The sequence below is a fragment of the Dreissena polymorpha genome, chromosome 5 (genome assembly GCF_020536995.1).
Source record: "Dreissena polymorpha isolate Duluth1 chromosome 5, UMN_Dpol_1.0, whole genome shotgun sequence".
NCBI lineage: Eukaryota > Metazoa > Mollusca > Bivalvia > Myida > Dreissenidae > Dreissena > Dreissena polymorpha.
The window spans coordinates 96,428,746-96,450,528 of NC_068359.1; the positions used below are offsets into that span (position 1 = coordinate 96,428,746).

At 34.9% G+C, this 21,783-nt stretch overlaps 2 protein-coding genes across 39 annotated transcripts in view; one reads left to right on the plus strand and one right to left on the minus strand.

The window, feature by feature from the left end:
- Positions 1-21,783, plus strand: part of LOC127881542 (uncharacterized) — a 533,182-nt gene that overhangs the window by 220,526 nt on the left and 290,873 nt on the right. The window lies entirely within an intron of this gene.
- The window catches only part of LOC127881551 (WD repeat-containing protein 37-like), a 364,483-nt gene that overhangs the window by 21,051 nt on the left and 321,649 nt on the right, over positions 1-21,783 (minus strand). The window lies entirely within an intron of this gene.

Genomic DNA, 21,783 nt, shown 5'->3' on the forward strand with positions numbered 1-21,783 from the left:
AAAATCACATCCTTGATAGAATATTGATGACACCACTTGCGATTAATTTTAAATAAACAGTGACTGTGGGTTCTTGTTCACAAACCGATTTCTAAAGCATAAGTATACTGTTCTTATCAAATGAATGTCAAGCTAATTATGTTACTCATCATTATAATTACATTTAGCGAATTCATATTTAGTTAAAAACAAGTGGTTCTAACTCAAAAGTACCTAATTCGCTTTGTTGTTTAAGTACGTATTGAAGAACAGCATTATCAATTTTAAATAAATTGGGTATCATACTCAAATATAGTTCCTGGCCTTTGAACGTTTTTTGACACGTTTGTAGTCCCTTAAAAAATTTAATTTTATTTAAGCTCTTCTTACTAGATTAAAATTAAAAAGGCTTCAATTCCAACCATTATATACTGATGAGCAGCAAACAGCATAAAACCTAAGTAACTCGCAGTCTGTTCTGGATTTAAATTTTATGAACAGAACACAACATAAAGTTTATTCATATAACTTGAACATTCCCAGTTCATTGTTATGCTGTTTGTACATAGCCATTTTCACTTTGCTTCTTATGGAGGAAAGTGTAAGGGAGTTGACTCAAATACTAAACTAGAAATGGCGTGGCAGAGGCAGACGCGTATCCCCACGCAAATTATTTGACCCAGGAGCGCACCAGGGTTGGTAATGGGGCCATGCATAATTGAGATTGACCGTATTGTCATAAGAGATGTTCAGTATCAATTTGAAGTAAATCTGTTAAGAAATGAAGAAAAAAATGTAAAATAACCATAAAAAATGAGTGAAAATCTCTACCCTGGCCCCACCCCAACCCCCATAACTTTTGACCAGGGTTCAGATCAAAATTCCAAATAGTGCACTGTCGCACATATGCTCATAGCTACCATGTGTGTAAGTTTCAAGGTTCTCGTGCTAATAGTGTAAGAATAGTAGCCAGGACGGACGGACGGCGGAGATAACCACATTATAAATTTAAAAAAATCTAAACGCAGACCCTAAGGTCTGTAGAATTTTAGAAGATCTTTTCAGCAACCAATAAACACTTAAAATTGCATTATTTTAATGTAATTTAATACAATTGGTTTTTTTTGGAGGGGGGGATTTTTAGCTGAAATAGGGAAAAAAGTATACTATTTTAAGGGATGGGGCCGAATTTCAGCCACAAAAATGGTCAAACGAGGGCCCTGAGTCTACAAGTTTTTTACTGGGAATAGCTGAAAATATTGATATTCAAGAAAACATTAATTTGTCAAGAATAACCACATAAATCACCATTTTCAAACTCATTAATCATTCCCACTCAGAAGCAAACCGCAAACAGCACAAAACCAGAATGTTGGAAGTAACTGCTCATCAGTAACTATTGGTTTGAAATAAAACCTTTAAAACATGAATATAGTAAGAAAGGTCTTAAATTAAATTTAACGTTCTAGGGGACTACATAATTAATGCATAAAGATACGTTTTAAGTGGTAAAAGGTTAAAGCAACAACTTCCACATATGACTGAGACCATTATTATCATCATCACTTACTAATCCTGGTAAACAAAAATACTTTTTAATTGTATTGCCTTTGCATAGTGATGGTGAATGATAGGTTAGGAATTGATCCCCACTGTGCCCAGACAATTTTTTAGATATCCCCAAAAGAAATCAAGCACCTGTTCTACCCAAATGTACTAAAGAGTGTAGCCACTGTGAATGAACAAAAACTGTCACGTGACCACAAAAGTAAACGTCAGTAGTCATTTTATGACAACAAACAGCCGCGCAAGAAAGTTTTTTTCCAATATCTTTGCTGATCATTCTCTGACTTTCATACGACCAAGTGCAGGCAATATGGCATGCATATAGCTTTCGATCGGTATATCACGCGTTTTGTGTGTTGCTCTGGTTTTTGAGAACACTTCTTCGCAAATTTCCATTTAAGAAGCAAACGTCAGTAGTAAAATTACAAAGAGTCAGTGTTCTCGAAAATTAACGATCACAGAACTGTCTTTGCTTTACCGGACGAACATATATTACATATGTCTATGCTTAAACAAACACAAATATATACCAGATATTAAATAAACGTTTAAAGAGGGAAAACAAATATGGAAAACGTCAGTAGTACATTTAGTTATGGCAAACGTCAGTAGCAAAAATTTGCAAACGGCAGTAGAGCCGAATTAATGCAAGCGTTTAATTTAATGAAACACATGTGAAACAATATAATTTAGATTTAAATTAGATATAACAAGTTAAGATTGATGTCATAAATTAATGCACGACATATATAAATTCTGCACCAACAAAAATGAACTAATGCTTAAGTGATATTATGTGTTTCTAACAGTTTATAGGTGTCTATCGCAACCGTTGTTTATTTTTGGTGTGTTCACTTCATATGCACGTATATTCGTTAATGCAGCATCAACATATTGAAAAAATATCCCGGAAAGAGAAATATAATGCTTTTAAATAACAACCGTACTTTCGTTTTTTTCATTTCGTAGATTTCATGATTTTACCCTAAAGAAATATTTCTACCCACAGCATAGTTATTGTAAGGACAAAACGATTTTGTATTTGGGGGACAAGTTTTAAGCTGGTTATTTTAGGTAATACATAGTAAGGATAGTAAAAATATATTTTTGGATGATGTATTTTATACATTTTATAAGATAATGGTACAAACCTTTAGGAAAAGTGGACTAACTTGCATATAAAGTTAAAAAAAAATTGACAGCAAAAAATAGGCAAAGTAGGGTTTTCATTCACATGTAATTGTCATATACATGTATACAAGGACAAGAAAATTGCATCTTTCCGGACATATACATTAATTATCATCGAAAACGTTTATAAAACTGTTTATATGTGATTGTGTCTTAAAATAATTGCAAAGGACAACCTTTTGGGCGAAATTGTATATTGGCTCTTATATATTACGACAAAAGTCGATAATCCGGTTTTCTTGCACGACATATGGTTAATACAGTGTTAATTACAACAAATACGACTAAATATTGGCGATGTCTTGGATAACGATTTATAACCTACGGATGATAACTAACCGTACACAAAGATAACAAACCATCAACTTCAGATAGGAGAAACACAATAATACCAAGTACACAAAGTGCAGAATCATGTACATGACTGTACTTTTGCAAATTCTATTTTTTCACGTGCATTGTAGCTGCATGCTCTCATGCTATTTTAATCTCTTTTGTAACTAAGTGATTATAAAAATATCAAGTATGAAATTTAAAAGATAAATAAATGTTATATGTTTGTCCGACATATTTGACCCAAAGTTTGGAATACGTGACTCTCTAAATCGATTTAAGAACAAATCATCAATTTTACTTACTCTAACTAAAGCTTTCGGACATTTATGGAGTTCAACATTTGTGATCATGTGGCACATTACAAACGGTGGCGGTGGCAAAAGACGCTGTGTCACTGGAGGTTGCGATGGAGAGGGATTTTGGTTGACGGCGTCCGCGTTTTTGTTATAGACGGCGGAGGGGTTCTTTGGGACGGAAACGGCGGAAAGGTTAGGAGTTGCGAACGTCAGGACGGGGTTTTGTTCGGATCCGGAGGCGGACTGGCGAAAGGGATGGTTTCGGACGAACAGGGAGGGGGAGGAGGTCGATGTGGGCTCTTTTGTTCGGACGGGAAAGATTGCGAAGGCGAGACATGTGTTATTATCTGATAGACATATGAGAAACACTATATATTAGACGAACGTAAAAAATGAACACATCTATGTTAATTTTGTTAATTATGTTAACGCTGTAAATGTTTTATTGGCAGATAACGAGAAAACATTGAAATATAATGCAGTTGAAGACTAATGAACAAACGATATTTATTTAGTTCAGCAAAAGTAAAATGGTTTATAAATCACACAATTATATTTTATATTTAAAATTAAATATTCTTTGTGAGCTGAATGTAACAACACAACTCAAAACAAAGTTCACTGTTAACTTAGGTATGTGTTTAGAAACGAAATATTTATGGCATCTTTAAAATGTTCGTTTTCTTTGAACATGCATTGGTTGTTAACATAAACACTGAAGCATTTAGTAGATGAGAACAATGTCTTCAATTCAGAAACGTACTTTTGTTTTGCATTTTTAGAAAAAAAGATTCACACAAAAACTATAACATCGGTTAAATAACACGTTTGATGTGTAAAGTGGGCGTTTCCAGACATTAGGAAATAAATTTTGAATGGGTTTCCACAAAAAGTCTTGTGATGCTGTCAACGCAAAGAATGATATTCAAGCCCATTTTTCCCTTTTGCTATAAATGTAACATTACTATAAATCTATTTCGAACACAATTTAAGAACACAAAAAGCTCGTTAATCACCGACTTTTTCTTTCATTTTCTAGTATATGTTTAAATTCTTGGGATATCTTAAGCGCGATAAATTCGGTGAGGAAAATCCACCAAACACTTTCCGCGATTAGTCTCAACTATTTGGCCAAAGAGAATGTAAGTCGAAATATGGGTCTAATTATTTAAACGGTTGTTATCAATATTTCACAAAAGGTCTGTTGTTTTTGTTTAAACCCGTTTGATTAAGTGTCGCTGTATTAAATACGTTTTCAGTTGGATTAATGTTGAATAAGAACTCATTAATAAAGTTTTGGTCTTCATCATAAATCGAATTTAAAGATAAACAACTATTTGTTTATTTATTTAACATAAATGTATGCACACCTTGTTAACATTTTAATCATGTTATTCTTCAGGCGCAGTTTATCGTAAACTAAATAATTATTAATTTATAGACGTATTATTTATACTCCTATAGCGTGTAATATTGATCGTACCGTTGCGTATTGTGGTATAAATCACTCTCTATATACTCCCGATAAAAGCGATTGCACTAACGACAATACAACAAAAGGCGGGGAATCAAATCCAGTGCCGTCTGTTATATCGAGATTAAAAACGGATTCATTCAACTATTCTTCATATAATAAAACAGATTGCTTAATGTTTGCGCAAGCTAACTAGTATGACCCGTGCAACCCTTGCATTACATGTATTTTAGAAACGTGATGCACTCTGAGAAAACGAAGTTTCATGCATGAGAGTAAAGTGTCGTCCCTGTTTGGCCTGTGCGAACTTAAATTGCTTATGTGGGACGATACTGTACGGACATGCATTAAACCCTGTTTTCCGAGAGCGTGTCTCATCTAGTTTGCGAAGTATACTTGTATTGACTAATATTCTACGAGGCGGAGTTTTGATACGAAGGAAATGAACGCAAAATTAAATAATAGTTCGACAATTATTTAATAAAACTTGGAACATTATTATAAATTTAATGTATGGCATACAATTCTGTATCTACAGCACTGTAATGAACTAGCATGAAGATGTTCCAAATTTTAGATTCATATGTATAGCAGCTATACGGATTCAAAACTGATATAATAATCATTAATGCAGTCAACAAATAAAGCTAGAACGCGCTATCAGCTGAACCGTTTTTTACAAAGTTTAATTGGGCGAACAGAATACATTAGAAAAGTTAACTAAAAATCCTAGTTGCTTATTTTAGTCACTGTATTTTAATTTGGTAATTGATATGGTAGCTTAAATACCCGATAAAACTCGTTCGCAAAGCATGGGTAACGCTGGTGATGACGGTTACATAATAGAGGGCAACGGTGGTGGTGGTCTGAGAGCCGGAAGTGGCGGAAGAGGCGGGAGCTATTTCATAACCGACCAAGACGGGGAGTGGACCAGGCAGGTTTATTGTTAAAAAGTAGAATAGCGATTAAGATCAGAAATTACCAAGCTCATAATGGTTACCATTCAGAAAGGTGGTTGCTAGGTAGGAGGGTGGTTTACCTGTAGACGGTCGGTTGCTAGGCATACGATTGGTTAACCAAAAGACGGGCGGTTGCCAGGCATAATATTGGTTACAAGACAGACGGCGGTCGTCAGGCATAAGGTTGGTTACCAAGCAGACGGCGGTTGCCAGTCATGGTTACCAAGTGGACGGATGTATACTTAATAAGCAGATTGGTGGTTAAAAGACAGTTGGACAAGACCTACCAGACATAAGGATGGTTGCAAGTCGAACGGGCGGTTTTCAGGCAGACGGATGGTTACCCTGAAGACGGTAGGTTTCCCACACAGTCGGATGGTGATCAGTAAATTAGGCGGTTTACATGAAGAAAGGCGGCCATAAAGCAGACGGTCACTTACAAGGCAGCATGGCGGTGATGATTTGACATCTCGCCTGGACGATGATCGATCCGCCCACTTGTCACGTGACTTAGCTTTAAGAAAACCTAGACAAGCTAACACAAAAGTGGCTTCTTTGCCTATATAGAGATTGCCAATAGATTACGAAATATTCCGGATGATTTTTATGGACTTTTACAACCCCTTTAACACTGGTAAAAGGGGTTTGTGTCATATGTATTATGCAAAAATATTAGTTTTTAAAGAACATTAGCTATGTATAACGGGTATTTTAGTACTTTAAAAACGCCCTCAAACGCTTGCACGCTTCCCACAATATCACCTGTTTCTACGTATAATGGTGGTATTAGTAATAATGAACACCTCAACACTGGTATTAACCCATGTTATTAAAGAAAATACAATATTTTGTATTTGACTAAAATAGCTCTTAATAACTGGAATTTCGCTTAACGTTCAACACGCTTTTTGACGCCGAGCGGGTACAGAAATCCCACATGTTAATACGTAAATATGTGATATGAACAATTTAAAACTTTGCTTAAGGGACATTTATCAAGTATTATAGTTGAAAGTCTAGAACATCAAAACGGTAGCATCGATACGTTTTTGTTAATAAAGTAACATAAAATAGTTTTCATTTGTTTTGGCATGATACGCGATTTCGTTAAGTTGCACAAATACCAATATTCTTAATTAGTTTACATATACGCGAGTTACATTCCTACTCAATATTGATTATATAACATATTCAATATCTGAATTAATTTAATTTTCTATAAGGGTGATTTTTGGTAATTCTACACATTTCATTGAAATCACTCGCACTTGTCAAGACCACATTTCCGCGTTGGAAATTTTATATGATGATTTCCTCTAACTTATCTTTCTGGAAACCAACTTACCGAGTTACATAAACCTTATTTACACCGTTTCTGTATATTTAATTGCCTATGTTTTCGAACAAAATAAACGAAACTCATTGTAGTCATTGAATAAATGAGATAAGGCATTGAGCCTGTCTAGAAAATGGCAGACAGTTCGTTAGCAAGCGGCGCGCACGATGTATCGATCGCTGATTGGTCGATTGCTATTGAGATAAGATTCTGATTGACAGATTGCGTATTAAAAAGTCCTGTCGGTTCGTGTCAATCGGCACGAGTGTCGCGTAAAACGCAAATTAATCCAGAAATGTTCGAAATGAGATGAGCTATTTTGAATAATTGATTTTATGGTTATCGGAATCACCGATTTTCTCAATTAGTTCAGAAAGGTTGGGTTTAATTGGGGTTGACCAGGAGTACAAACAATTTTTGTAATTTAATACCATAAAGCACAGAGCAGAGCCAACGTTTTAAGTGTAGGAATTATTTAATGCGTTGCTTATTCGAGATTTAACAACGCTATGTATTTAAAAAGGTATCGCTCATTTTAAACAACGCGCGTCATGTAAGAGCTGCAAGTCAAATTAAAGTAACATTACTAGAAAGCCACGAATATTTCTCAAATAGTTCTTAAATTAAATTTGACCCATACATCAATCATTGTTCCTTATATATCAATAGCCAGAATTTCAACGTTAGCTGTGCTTTTGTAACAGATTTAACGAGATACATAATCCTTTAAAAAATATTTGTGTGGCACAATATTTTCCATTTTAATTTCCCGCAACGATATCTATTTATACGACACACGAACACTTACCCATGCGGCGTCTCATCAGGGTCTGCGCTGTTTGCTTAAAGGAATTTCTGTATCAAATATTCTAAATATAGAAATGAATATACTAGACATCCCTAAATTTACAAATACATTGATCCAATTTAGAAGGATGGGAGATTCCACCAGGCTTAAATTTGTTAATTTGGTGCATGAACATGTCTTGAATATATTGTCCCGAAAAAAACACCAGATCATTTTGTATCTTGTTAATTCTATGTAAATGTGTTAACTTTATTCTTCGAAATATTTTACGAAATATCCGTCGATTTTCAGGAGTTTATGTGCTTTAAAAAACTCTGGAAGTTGCAGTGGTAGCCCGTTGCTTCTTAAGGTCACGGGTTCAAATTTAGGGACAGGAACACATTTTTATTGAACCTTTTCATAAATATTTAAATATTAAATAAATATTAGTGTTCCTAGTAATAAAGTTTGGGAAGTATATACAAGTAAAAACATTTAATGACAATTTTCAAATATACGAAAAACTGTAATCAACTCGATTTTACATAGCTCTGTTTGGAGCGCTCGTATATTTCAAATATGTGAACATTTGCTTTTGATTGTTAGACAAGTTGTTTTCAAACTCCACAGCATTTTTTTCTTCTTTTTTCAAGCCTCTGGTCAGAGTCTGCACTTTTTTTCTTAATATTATTGAATCAATTTACTTATTATTTAACACTTTCGCGTTCCTCTTCAGGGTTACCGGTAGTGGAAATTATTAACACATACGGATGTAAGCACTTAAATCTTATATTCTAAATTGTGTGTGAGTTATAGGAGTTGTGAAAATCTTTTTGTCGTACATACGGCTACGCCATTTCAAAAATTGATAATATGTATACCAACAAACACGACCCAACATGCGCCAAATATTCAACGAACCGCTTCATTTGACACAAATGCGTCCCGGTGTGCACTTTTGTGATTCATTCATTCAACATGACCGGACACGAAAACCGTCCTTAATTAACCCATTTTTGCCTAGTGGACTCTCCCATCCTTCAAAATTTGATCAATTTATTTCCAAAATTAGGGATGTGTAGTATATTTATTTCCATATTTAGAATATTTCTTACAGAAATTCCTTTAACCAAACAGCCCAGACCCTGATGAGACGCCGCATCATGCGGCTTCTCATTAGGTTCTACGCTGTTAAGCAAGACCTATTTTCTAGACGCTAGGCATAAATGGATTTACTAGCTCTAAAAACAATTTAATTAGAAACATTTTTGCGCAGACGTGTTTCAAAAAGTGACAGCATTCCGCTTTGGGATCTGAAATCAATCAATGTCTCGAAATGTTTAAATAAAGCATCTGCTGGAATAGCAACGAAACGGATATTTGTTATAATGAGAATGTGAATTATATAACCCAAGAAATGAGCCATGCTCTGTGAAAAAGGGGTTTCATGCATGTGCGTAAAGTGTCGTCTCATATTAGCCTGTGAAGTCCGGGACCACACTATCCACCTAAGCTATAGTATTGCCAAGAAGATATTTTCTTGAAAAGAAAAATATCATAAAAGCAGAAAGTGTCGTACCTGAATAGCCTGTGAGGACTGCACAGGCTAATCTGGGACGACACTTAACCGCACATGCATTAAACCCCCTTTTCACCAAGCGAGACCCAAATGTAATAAGGAGAAAAAATACATTTACCATCCATTGTCTTTAAAGTCAATAAACCGCCTATAAAACACAGAGCTACATATACAATTCAACATTATTCGAGCTTTGGTATAACCTGTTTTAGTGCAAGTTCTTAAGGTCCGCATCGGCCTTTCAGGGAAGCCAATTTCCGCTTAGACTGGAATTTCGTTAAGAAGTGAATTCCTTTAAACAAAAACAACAACAAAACATAACAGCGTAAAGTGTCGTCTCTGATTAGCCTGTGCGGACTGCACCTGAATTAAGACCTCTGATTAGCCTGTGCGGACTGCACCTGAATTAAGACTGGTTTTCTAAGAGCGCGGCTCATATTAAATATCAAAGCGAGATTGTTCACAATGATTATAATTCACTTCGACATTTTTTTCTCTATGAGACTTTTATTAACTTAGTTAATAAAGTTTCTCTTATTCCATTTTGCTCAATCACGTCCATACCATATAAATTAAACGTGTATATCGTACGAAGTTAAAACATGAGTATGTATTTTTATTTTAAAAAAAAGGTAAATCTTGATACTTAACAATGACATTTATTTTCTGTGATGGTAGATCGACATTCCGGACGTGCGGCTCGTGGTCCACTGGGGCGCACCGCGCTCTATCTTGTCTTACTGGCAGGAGATTTGCAGAGCCGGTAGGGATGGAGCTCCCGCTCTTGCTGTGGTTTTCGCGTACCCGCGGTCCATAACATGAACAAATTTTCTGTTTCTTTGATGCAATTTTTTCAAGAAAATAATTATCAGCTGTTTCCCTTTCGCTGAAAAGTTACCCTTTCTCGGAGTTTATGAGTTTATCCCGTGGCGTGCATCAATCCATTTCAAAACACAAAATGACGTCATTAGTGTGACGAAATGACGTCCTTATACCACCGTAATTCTCCAGGTAAACTCTTTTACAATGTAAATAAACGGTGAAAAGGCATAAAATATAATTTAAAATTTTTTGGATTCGGTGGAATGTCGATTTTAATTCACTCGTGATCGTAGAAAATATACATAAAATTATTTATGATAATCTAAAAATAGAAAAAGAAGTTCCGAAATTTTGTTCTCTTCACCGGTGAAAAGTACCATTTGTTTATTTTCACTGCTGTTATTTCACTGCAGAAATGTCATATTTTATCATAGGTATAAATGAAAAAAATATTCGTAATAGTTATATTATATGGGAAACAAGGTATGGCATGTAATAAATACAAACTTATGATTTAATCTTAACGTCAAACTGTTATAATTTGTTACTGTATAGACCTAATAATATTTACTTTGGTTGCAAAATATCTGAATCTCTTCAAAGCGTCTGTTTTACATTTTAGAAATGGCTTAAACGGAAACAATGTACAATCATTTGTATATGTGGACAACACGTGCTATATTAGAATGACAGACATCGCATATTGAACTTTATATTTAAGCCTTGGGTACAGATTGTCTATTTTTTATTAAATTGTCCTCGATGCACTAAATCTTGACACATATTTATTATTAAGTGTGTGTTGAATTTTGCCTGCCACTGCGTAAGTCTATAAGTATTATTTTCTACACAGCTCATTTTTTTTCTTCAGACGACATTACATGTCAATGGCAACATTTGCACTATTTAAACTTCTCTATTGTGTATGAGAGACGTAATTATAATACCATAACCTATTTAAAGCGGCGACAGTTTTGTAAAATAGTACATCTATCATAAAGGAGATGTGATCGATTGCAAATGGACATACACGTGTGTGAACATTGCATGATGTTTCGACGCAAAGCAAACTGAGGTAATTGGACCTTATTCAAAGAAGTTGCGTGACATACCGAACTCTCTGGACCTGAATCCTAGCTACAAACAAGCGGCAGTGCAAATGATCTAAAAAGTTGTTAGTCTACGCCCACAAATCTGTTAAATCTCTTAGATTCAAGACCTGCGATTACCAGATAAGGTAAGGATCAAAGACGAATAGAAGGCGAGATCAATATGGTGCGTCATAAATGTTTTCAATTAAGTACGGAGATATGGCGATGGATTTACCAATAGTCAGAGGGGGTAATCACGTTATAGTCAACATGGCGACGTCAATGCAGAGGCAATTATTTTTTTGCCGTTTAATACCATTAATTACTTGTAATTATTTTTAAAATGCCGCTTACTTTCCAGCCATATCAGCAAGATAGCGTTTATTTTGTATAAATATTCGCTTTATATGTCGACTTTCCTCGATGCAAAATTTCTTAGCGGGAAGACCTAATTACAGCTCAACTAAGAAAATTTGCGGGGAATAAAGTCGAGATATAAAGCGAATTTCAATACGAAATAAACGCCACCTTTTTACTGATATGGCTAGAAAGTTTGCGTTATTTTACAATTTAACTAAATAAACATAGGGTATAAAACGGCGAAAAATACTTGTGTCGGCATGAACGTCGCCATCTTGACTATCAAGTTATTATCCCCTCTGATTTTGTTCGTTCCGAGTTGAACAAAATGAGTACCGGTATGAATCTGTGGGTCTTATACTGTAAACTGATCGAGAACGCTTGACCGAGACGACTTATAAATCGTACAATATGGTAGCACACCGTTACGTCTCATTGACAAATTTCACAGTCAATCTCTAATGCTTGAATTTGTATTATGCACGGGTGGTCGAACATAAATTCATTTAAAGATTATACGCTGATACGTTTTTAATGTAAATTTAAATGTTAATTATAGAAGATTACAGAATACACAGCAATAAAGTTGGGTGCATTAAAACACTGAAATATCAAAATATATTTAAAAAGAAATAACATAAGATTGTAATGATTGGCTATTTAAAAATATTTTAATGTAATGAATACATGGTAAAATGTGCGTTTCATGAAAAGCGCTACTAACAGAGCACACATGCCTCGTTTTGTGAAAACAGGACTAAATGCATGAGCGTAAAGAATCGTCTCAGATTAGCCTGTTCAGTCTGCACATGCTCATAAGAAACGACACTCTCCGCCTTAACTGGATTGTCGCTAAGAAGAGACATCCTTAGAACGAAAATACCATCAAAGTTGAAAGTGTGGTCTTTTGTTCGCTCTTATCGATGCTATTATCTATCCACGTATGACGCTCCAATGCAATAACAGTTATAATAATCGAAGCAGAATCCTGCATTTTGATGCAAGCAAGTTGAAATTTTCTAATTGTTGACCCCTGCAAAAAATAGCCTTGCATCATTTTGACACATTTATTTTCTACAATCCAGCTTGAAAAAACGTCCAGAAATGATCATTTATGGAAATAACAAAGCTTTTATGAAAATGTTTTATTAATTATTATAATAAAGAAGCTATTAAAAACTATAAAGCATGCATTTAAAAACGTTTTAAGTACCTTCAGTATTTTGACCGTTATCATTTTTATTTAGTTCCTTCATTATTTTGAGACCTTGTGTCATTTTGACTCCTGGTTTTCGAAAGCTTCTGAAATCCCTTAATAATATTTTAACTGATTAAAGTTTATTCTACTCTGCTAATCGGAAGCTACTTTACGATGATATAAAGTCTCTTAAAACTGTTATGTCGAAAAATTGTTGTTAATAGCGCTATTGAAGTCAAGAAATCGGTGTATTAAGTAACTTAAGTGATTTATCAGGGCGACCCTCCACGTATCAGCTCCTGTCAGTTTCATTACTCCAGTTTTACATGTATTTACTTTTAACGGATATATATATATATATATATATATATATATATATATATATATATATATATATATAAGCCTAGTTAATAGCAAACTCCCAAAGTTTTAACACCGCAATGTAAATGTAACACAAGTACACAAAGTAAACAAAATTGACAAAACAGTGTAAACAAAGTGGCCTCCTTTAAGATATATCGTACGGGAGACAACAATAGACTGGTACATTTGTACAAATGTAACGTATAGCACGCAACCACTTGAATATGAAAACTTGTGGCAAAACGACACATTTAAAAATAAATATGAGCTATTTTCATGCATAGAAAAGATATCATAACCCTTGCGTATATATCAAAACAAAATATTAAACAAAGGAGCACATTTACATCAAATCGCCAAAATGGTGCAAAAAGGTACCACGTGACATTTAAATTAGATGTTTCATGGTACCTTTTTACACTAATGGGGCGAAATACGAACATAAAACAACTAAGACGCTACATATCGCCTTAATATTCGACATGAAAACTGACACACAAAGTCATATCTCTTTATATTATTCTCTCAAGTAGAATAGTTTTATATATTGACCCTTTCAAAGAAATACAGCGCGTTTGTCTTACACTCGCGGCAAAATGCGTGAAAATGGTATGCAAATATATTTCGTTTTAAATGGACCTTTTCACATATTTTGGCATGTATTGAAGTTTGTCATTAAATGCTTTATATTTATAAATGTAAACATTGGACCTTACAAGCTCCAGTAAAAAACCAGGAGTAAAATTAAAGACATAAAAAAGTAATCCTCAACTGGGCTCGAACCACTGACCCCTGGAGTAAAAGACTAATGCTTCGACCACTCGGTCATCCGTGCTCATACAATGCAAACTGTCTTTTATACATCATATAAGCAATTCTCGTAGTTTCACAAAATATAACGAAACAACAGAATTCTCCAAATTATTCAATTGTTTCGCGTTGCTACGCTTTATAATTTTCAGATTTTTAAATCGTCAAACGATGCCTATAATGGATATTTTAGAGCATGGTAAATGTTCAGTATTGCTGTTTTACTCACAAATATCGTAACTACAACGAACATTTGCGAACCTGAAATATTCTTTTAAAATTTTGTCAATGTACCAACACGTGAATTATAGATCTCTTTAACGTATATCGGTCTTAATCGCCATTCCACCCATTATGTTACATAAAATAACAGATGATTAACATGATCGCCCGATTTATGTTCTCTTAAATCTTTAATACGAAATTAACCCATTCGTGCCTAGCGTCTAGAAAGAAGGCCTTGGCAAACAGCGTAAACCCAGATGAGACGCCGCATGATTCGGCGTCTCATCAGAGTCTGTGCTGTTTGCTTAAAGAATTTCTGTAAGAAATATTCTAAATATAAAAATAAATAAACAAGACATCCCTAATTTTGGAAATAAATGTATCCAATTTAGAAGGATAGGAAAGTCAACTAGGCATAAATGGTTTAAAGCCGAAAACATAAGTTGCCGCTAACCTTATAAATCGTCGCTTAATACTGAAGTTAAAGCTTACTTTATAAGTTGACGCTTACTTTATCAGTTGACGCTTACTTTATAAGTTGACGCTTACTTTATAAGTTGACGCCTACTTAATAAGTTGACGCATACATTATAAGTTGACGCTTACTTTATAAGTTGACGCTTACTTAATAAGTTGACTCTTACTTTACATGTTGAAGCTTACTATAAAAGTTGACACTCACTTCACATGTTGAAGCTTACTTTATTTATTACAAATTGATAACTCAATCAATATGCTTTATAAGTTGCCGCTAACCTTTTAAATCGTCGCTTACTGCACAAGTTAAAGCTTACTTTATAAGTGGACGCTTACTTTACACGTTGAAGCTTACTTTTAAAGGTTAATATTCACTTCATAATTTGAAGCTTGCTTTATAAGTTGACTTAAACCTTATATGTTGAAGCTTTCTTTTAAAGTTGACACTCACTACATAAGTTGAAGCATACTTAATAAGTTGACGCTTACTTCACATGTTGAAGCTTACTTTATAAGTTGACACGCACTACATAAGTTGAAGCATACTTAATAAGTTGACGCTTACTTGACATGTTGAAGCTTACTTTATAGGTTGACGCGTACTTAAAATGTACGTTTTTTCTATAAGTTGACGCTTATTAACAATTGTGTGGTTACTTCAAACTATCAGTTATTGATCAGGGAGCGTGTCTCTCTAAATTCTTAAAGAGCGATGAAAGTTAGTTTGTTTTGGCATATGTTTAATGTCTTGGCATTTTAAAACGCCAACGCAGTGATCAAATGTTGGCTGGTTGTGTTATGAACCTTCGAAATCTTCTTATGAATCGTAGCGACCGGCAACCATGTTTTATTGTTCATTTACCATTTCAGGCGTTTCAATTTGCACATTGTTTGAAGACTCTTGTAAAATGTTGTTCCGTTCATTCCACCGGAATAATAGCTTGATAGGGAGGTGTAAACAATGTTGTATTAACACGAATCATGCTGCATTATACAGTGCAATAAAAGAAAACTAAATATAAATATAATATCTTAATTTACCTGGCTTTTGTTGATCCAAAGGCCCGCATAGTCATTTGTTAATATTAAAAACACATTAACAATATAACATATTGACTCTGCCAATAAATATTTTATTTAATCACGGTTATAAATAATATACGGAAGTTGAGGTTGATGCTCAAATAATCGGTATTTGAAGTCCTAATATTTAATTCCAAATTAATCGATCAGAAAAATGCAATTACCTACATTTTGGAAGACAGGCCATTACAAGTTATCTGATAAAAGCTCCTTTAAGACGTGTTCGTTACAACAATATTTACTTTCAAAAATGTAAATCCACTTCAATAAGAATGAAAATATTTCAATCAATTGAGAAATAGCAATAATGTTTAGTTGAATGGGTTTTACTTTTACGATCTATCTTTGAATAATTAAATTGATGATTTTGTATTGGACTTACTTTGTTAATAAAAGACTGTGCTATCAATTTAAATTCCAAGTTTGGAGTTTAAATAAAACATACATAACTACAATATATATAATTTTATGTTCTCATCCAATATTATATCTTCAACAATGTACGTTATGCGTATAATTTCAATAAACTGACCTCGTGAAGTTATCTTGTTGATTTCAATATTGCAATAAAACTTACAGCAGTAAATCTCCGTTTTAACGACTTTTAAACTTAAACTATTCTAAATTTATCCATCGATAAAAAGAGTTTGTTATTCTCATCCATGATAATGCATACAAATAGAGCGATGGAAACATCAAATCCTTCAATTTTCCAAAACGTTAAGATTGAATTCGTATTGACGATATTTGAAAGAAGAATATAATTTAATCGCACATGAAATGCGCATTGCAAGAAATAACTCACAACATCCACAATGAAAAACCTGCACGCACCCAGCACAAGGTTTGACGTATGAATACGTTTCACAATGATTTTCAGCGACTCTACATTTTTTGGTGGCCTAGAACCAGTACTTGGTGTCTTTGATGGAGATCTAAAGAACGCTCCCACGGTGGGGATCGAACCCGTGACCTCCCGTTCGCTAGGCGGACACTATATCCATTACACTACGGCGACCGTGAACAGTCTAAATAAGCGTCGCGCTGGAAAAACAGGCCATAGTGCATAAGCGTAAGGTTTCGTATGAGATTAGCCTGTGCAGTCCACATAGGCTAATAAGGGACGACACTTTTCGTCTTAACTGGATTTCGTCAAAAAGAGACTACCTTTAAACGGAGATAACCATACAAGCGGAAGGTGTTGTCTCATATTAGCCTGTTCGGACAGCAACGGCTTATCTGGGAAGACACTTGACGCACATGCATTAAAGCATTAAATGTATGATATGAGTCCATATATTCGCCGGATTTAAGTGTATAATACATAAGCTGCATTCAGAATACATGTCTATTTAAATAATTGTAAACAAGTAAACAAATAAGACTATTAAACAAACTGGTAAAAACTGTGTATATCATACACAACAAAAGGTGTGTTTTTTAAATATTTTCGACCGTAATAATATAGGTGTACGAAAGTGGCCCAAAAACGCATCATCCTTTTCTAACAGGACCACCCACTTTAATCCATTTATGCCTAGTGGACTCTCCCATCCTTCTAAATTAGATCAATTTATTTCCTTGATTAGAGACGTCTAGTATATCTATTTCTATATTTAGAATATTTCTTACATTCCTTGCGGCGTCTCATCTGGGTCTACGCTGTTTGCCAAGGCTTTTTTTTATAGACGCTAGGCATACATGGGTTAAAACCTAATTAAAATCGTTCTGTAATCCTGAACATTGCATGCGTGGGAAAGCGATATTACGCTGTTATCATTGTCCTTGCAATGTGATCAATGAAATATTTGTATCGGGTGTGTGTAAGACACCCTTATATCAAAGCTTGGCTAACAACAAAGACGAGTTCGGAAAGTAAATACAAACTTATGCATTTTTGCAAGCATCGCTTTAACCCATGTAGTTGCAATTATTTCATGTTTTTTTCACATGTGTGTATGTATTATATCTCATAGATGAAGTTTACTGTGCCAAGCTGTATTTATGTGTTTGTTTGGATTGTTGCCATTTTAACAGCAGTTCAGTCACATTCACATTTTTCTCAGCATAGCTAGGCTTGGGCGTTTTACTGTGCAGCATTTGGTTGACTTACAACAGTAACTGAAATCTGCCCTTCTTCAATCCTGGGTAGAAAGAGAATATGTTTCTTTATGGACATATAACGAAACTGCACCGTGCCTGGTTGCCATGCTCTTTTTAGCGGACCGCAACCAGTTTTGAACTCAATCGAGATATCATTAGAACAAAAGTACTACCAAGCTTCAAGAAGATTGGACCATTAATGTGACTTCTAGAGTGTTAACAAGGTTTTTACTATATCCATGGAAGAAAAGCTTCCCCACCCGCCCACTAGCGGCGTTCTTTTTCAATGAACGGGAACCGTTTTAGAATTCAGATGAGATATCTGTAGAATAATTAAATGATCTGACCAAGTTTGACGAAGATCGGACTAAAATGTGACTTCTATTGTGGAAACAAGCCTTTTCTTTAATTTGACCTAGTGCCCTTTTTTTACCATACATGGACCAGTTTCAAACTCGACCAAGATAACATTGTGACAAATCTTCTGACCTTGTTTCATGGAGATTGGACATAAATGAGACATTGAGAGTATTTGCAAGGTAAATGTTGACGACGCACGGCACAGTGACGCACGATGCACGAGTCACGGCGAACGACGGACAAAGGCGATCACACAAGGTAAGCACATTGTGCTCAGGTGAGCTCAAAACAGGCGTTAACACAGTGGGACGCAGCCAGTGGGACGCTGTCAATGGGATGCACATCATCATATTAATTTATTGTTCGCAAACACGCAGAGTAATGTTTCTATTATTGAGATATAAATATTCATTAAGTTCGCTAACGAAGTGTTAATTTATAGCGTTTGAATATTAGTGTTTTCATCACACAGCGCGTCTCAGTGTATATTGAAATGCATAGTTGAGGGATAACGGCAAACTATATTATAACTACTTAATTGCTACATTAGTATCAATGGAGAGAAATCGAATGCAATTCTAAAAATACCGAAACTCGGTAATTTTATCATCAGTTTAAATTATAATGTCCAACAGTCCAATCGAACTTCTTGACAGACTACAACACGGGATTTGCTTGCTTCCATCATGTTAAAGGCATGGTTTTCAAAAATGAAATTATTCCTAAACGAGACATTAATCGTTGTGCTGCCGCAGATTCAAAGGACATTTGTATTTAAATATAACATGTCATTCGAGACTCGCATTTTAAGTTAATGTGAGAAAAAATATGTTGCCTATATGGTTAACTTGGAGCCACAACCGCGTGTGAAGTCTCTGCAAACTCCTTACACCGACACAGTCCCGATCTCGTATTTTGCTGGCGCAGATACAAAAGTAGCCTTACATTTTTATTGTTATATCACATGTATTTAGAGACTGATGTGAAACAAAAGATATTGCTGAAATGGTTGACTTGAAGCCACAACCGCGTGAAAATCCACTGCAAAGTCCTTATACCGACAAGGAAGACGGTGCTAAATACATATATGGACTGCACATACTAATCTCAGACGCACACATTTCGCACATGCGTTAAACCACGTTTTCGCAGGGCGAGGCTCATGATAAGATCACACCGCTCAATGCCTATGGATTACATAAGTGGATCGTTAACAATATTGGGCCGTACTCTGTGAACAAGGGGTTTAATGCATATGCGTAAAGAGTCGTCCCAGATAGGCCCGTGCAGTCAGCACAGGCTAATTAGGGACGCCACTTTCCGCTTTTATTATATTTTTCGTTTCAAGAAAGTATCTTCTAAGCGAAAATCTAGTTATGGGGGAACGTGTCGTCCCTGATTAGCCTGTGCGGACTGCACGGTCTAATCTGGGACGACACTTTATGCACATGCATTAAACCCCCCTTTTACAGAGCGCGGCTAATATGTTGTTTCGGTAACTTTATTATTAGATTGACAATTCATACAATGTATACTTTCTCCTAAATTTCAACTTATCGTCTCTGAAGAGTTATGTATTGGATTGTAAAAAGCCAAAATATCTGTCGAAATAGGATAATAAGTTATCAAATAGCTTTGCCTGCATATGTATTGGGTTGTAACAAGCCAAAATAGCTTCCTAAATAGGATAATAGATTATCAAATAGCTTTGTCTGCACTAACAGTTCTTATGTTTTCGCATAATCCTATTGCAATACAATAAAGAGTTGTGTTCCATAGCAATACATAGGTTATTAACGCTTATAAATATTTAAATAGTATCCAAGTTGCTTAATTAATATATTCTTTATTTCCATACGATAATTTTTGTATAGATGTCGCTGTTTTTCGAGAATGTCGTACGAATGTATGAATTAACTAGTCGTTGAATCAGATTGCGTCGCCAGAAAATGTATTCAGGTATTTTCAATCTGCTTATTTTAGCTCGATTGCATAGACAGCCTAAAGCTTATCTGAAACACTCTCGAGTCCGTTTCTCAGGACTAGAACCAGTACTTGGTGTCTATGGGGAAGATCTATAGAACGCTTCCACAGAGGGGATCGAACCCATGACCTCCCGGTCTCTATGAGGACACCATATCCATTACGCCCTGTCGACAATGAAGATATTTGATCGTGTATGACCGACACACACAATTGTTCAGATGCTTCACTCTATGTTTTATTTCGTTGATGTCTTATTCATCAAATTATGTGCATATGGGAAACGCAATACGACACCTGTAGAAACACATATTTGAGAAGTGCGACAAATGACCATAACTACCAACAAGTGTTATAACAATGTAATACGTGTAGCCAGTCACTGTTGCGCTTACGAGGTTTGTGTTATTTTGAAATTCGAAACATAAATATAAACAATAATTAGGCCTATCGTTTCAACGATTTCGGAAAAAAAGACTCGAAATCTTAAACAATGTAAACAGTCTTGACATAAAGTGGCACACTTGTTGTTACATGAAGTATCTCTGTCCTGAGGTAATGTTTTAAAGTGCAAGAATGTTGCATTTTCTCTTCGTTCTTACATTAGATCGTTTGATAATGTGCGTTTAATACAATACAATAGCAATATAACTAAATAATATTTAATGTATTTTTTGCTGAAGATGTATGGTTCTTTACCCAAACACAACTTTAAATTATATTAACTGATACCGTCAAACCGACAGCGGGACAGTGGTCTAGTGGTAAGATCCTGGTCTAAGGATAAGAAGGTCCCTAGTTCGAATCAAGTTAGGCACTGGGTTATTTTTTCTGAGCAAATAAATAAATAATCACACGTTTGCTCCTCTCCACTCGAGTGTATAAATGGGAACCAGTGGCCTCTTTGCACAATTTCAAACAGAAATATTGTAGCAAATGCAAATGCACACTACTTAATACGGCTATGATCTTTGCTGACTTCTAATGGGTCATTATTTGTGACTTTTCACCGTACATTATCCAACAAACAAATATGTTTTTGAACATGTAAATTTCACTTATATGAATATCATACAAATACATTTCATAGTTAAGGAACAAAACTGGAAAACAGCACAAGTTAAAAACCCAATTATAATGTTTCGTTCCACCTTTCAAGTTTAGGCTACGATATCAAATAGTCATGTATGACTTTTAAACTATGCGCTCACTCTTAAAGTTTGAGCGTTCTGTCTGCCAAATAATTGATTGAATTTTATCACGAAAATAAATAACAGCAACAAATTAAATTTAAATTATCAAAACTTAAAACTTCTAAGTCATGCAAAGGAAGGTAAAAGAAAGCTCGATCAGAAGATAATGCCAATATTAGCCGCGCTCTGTGAAAAGAGGGTTTAATGCATGT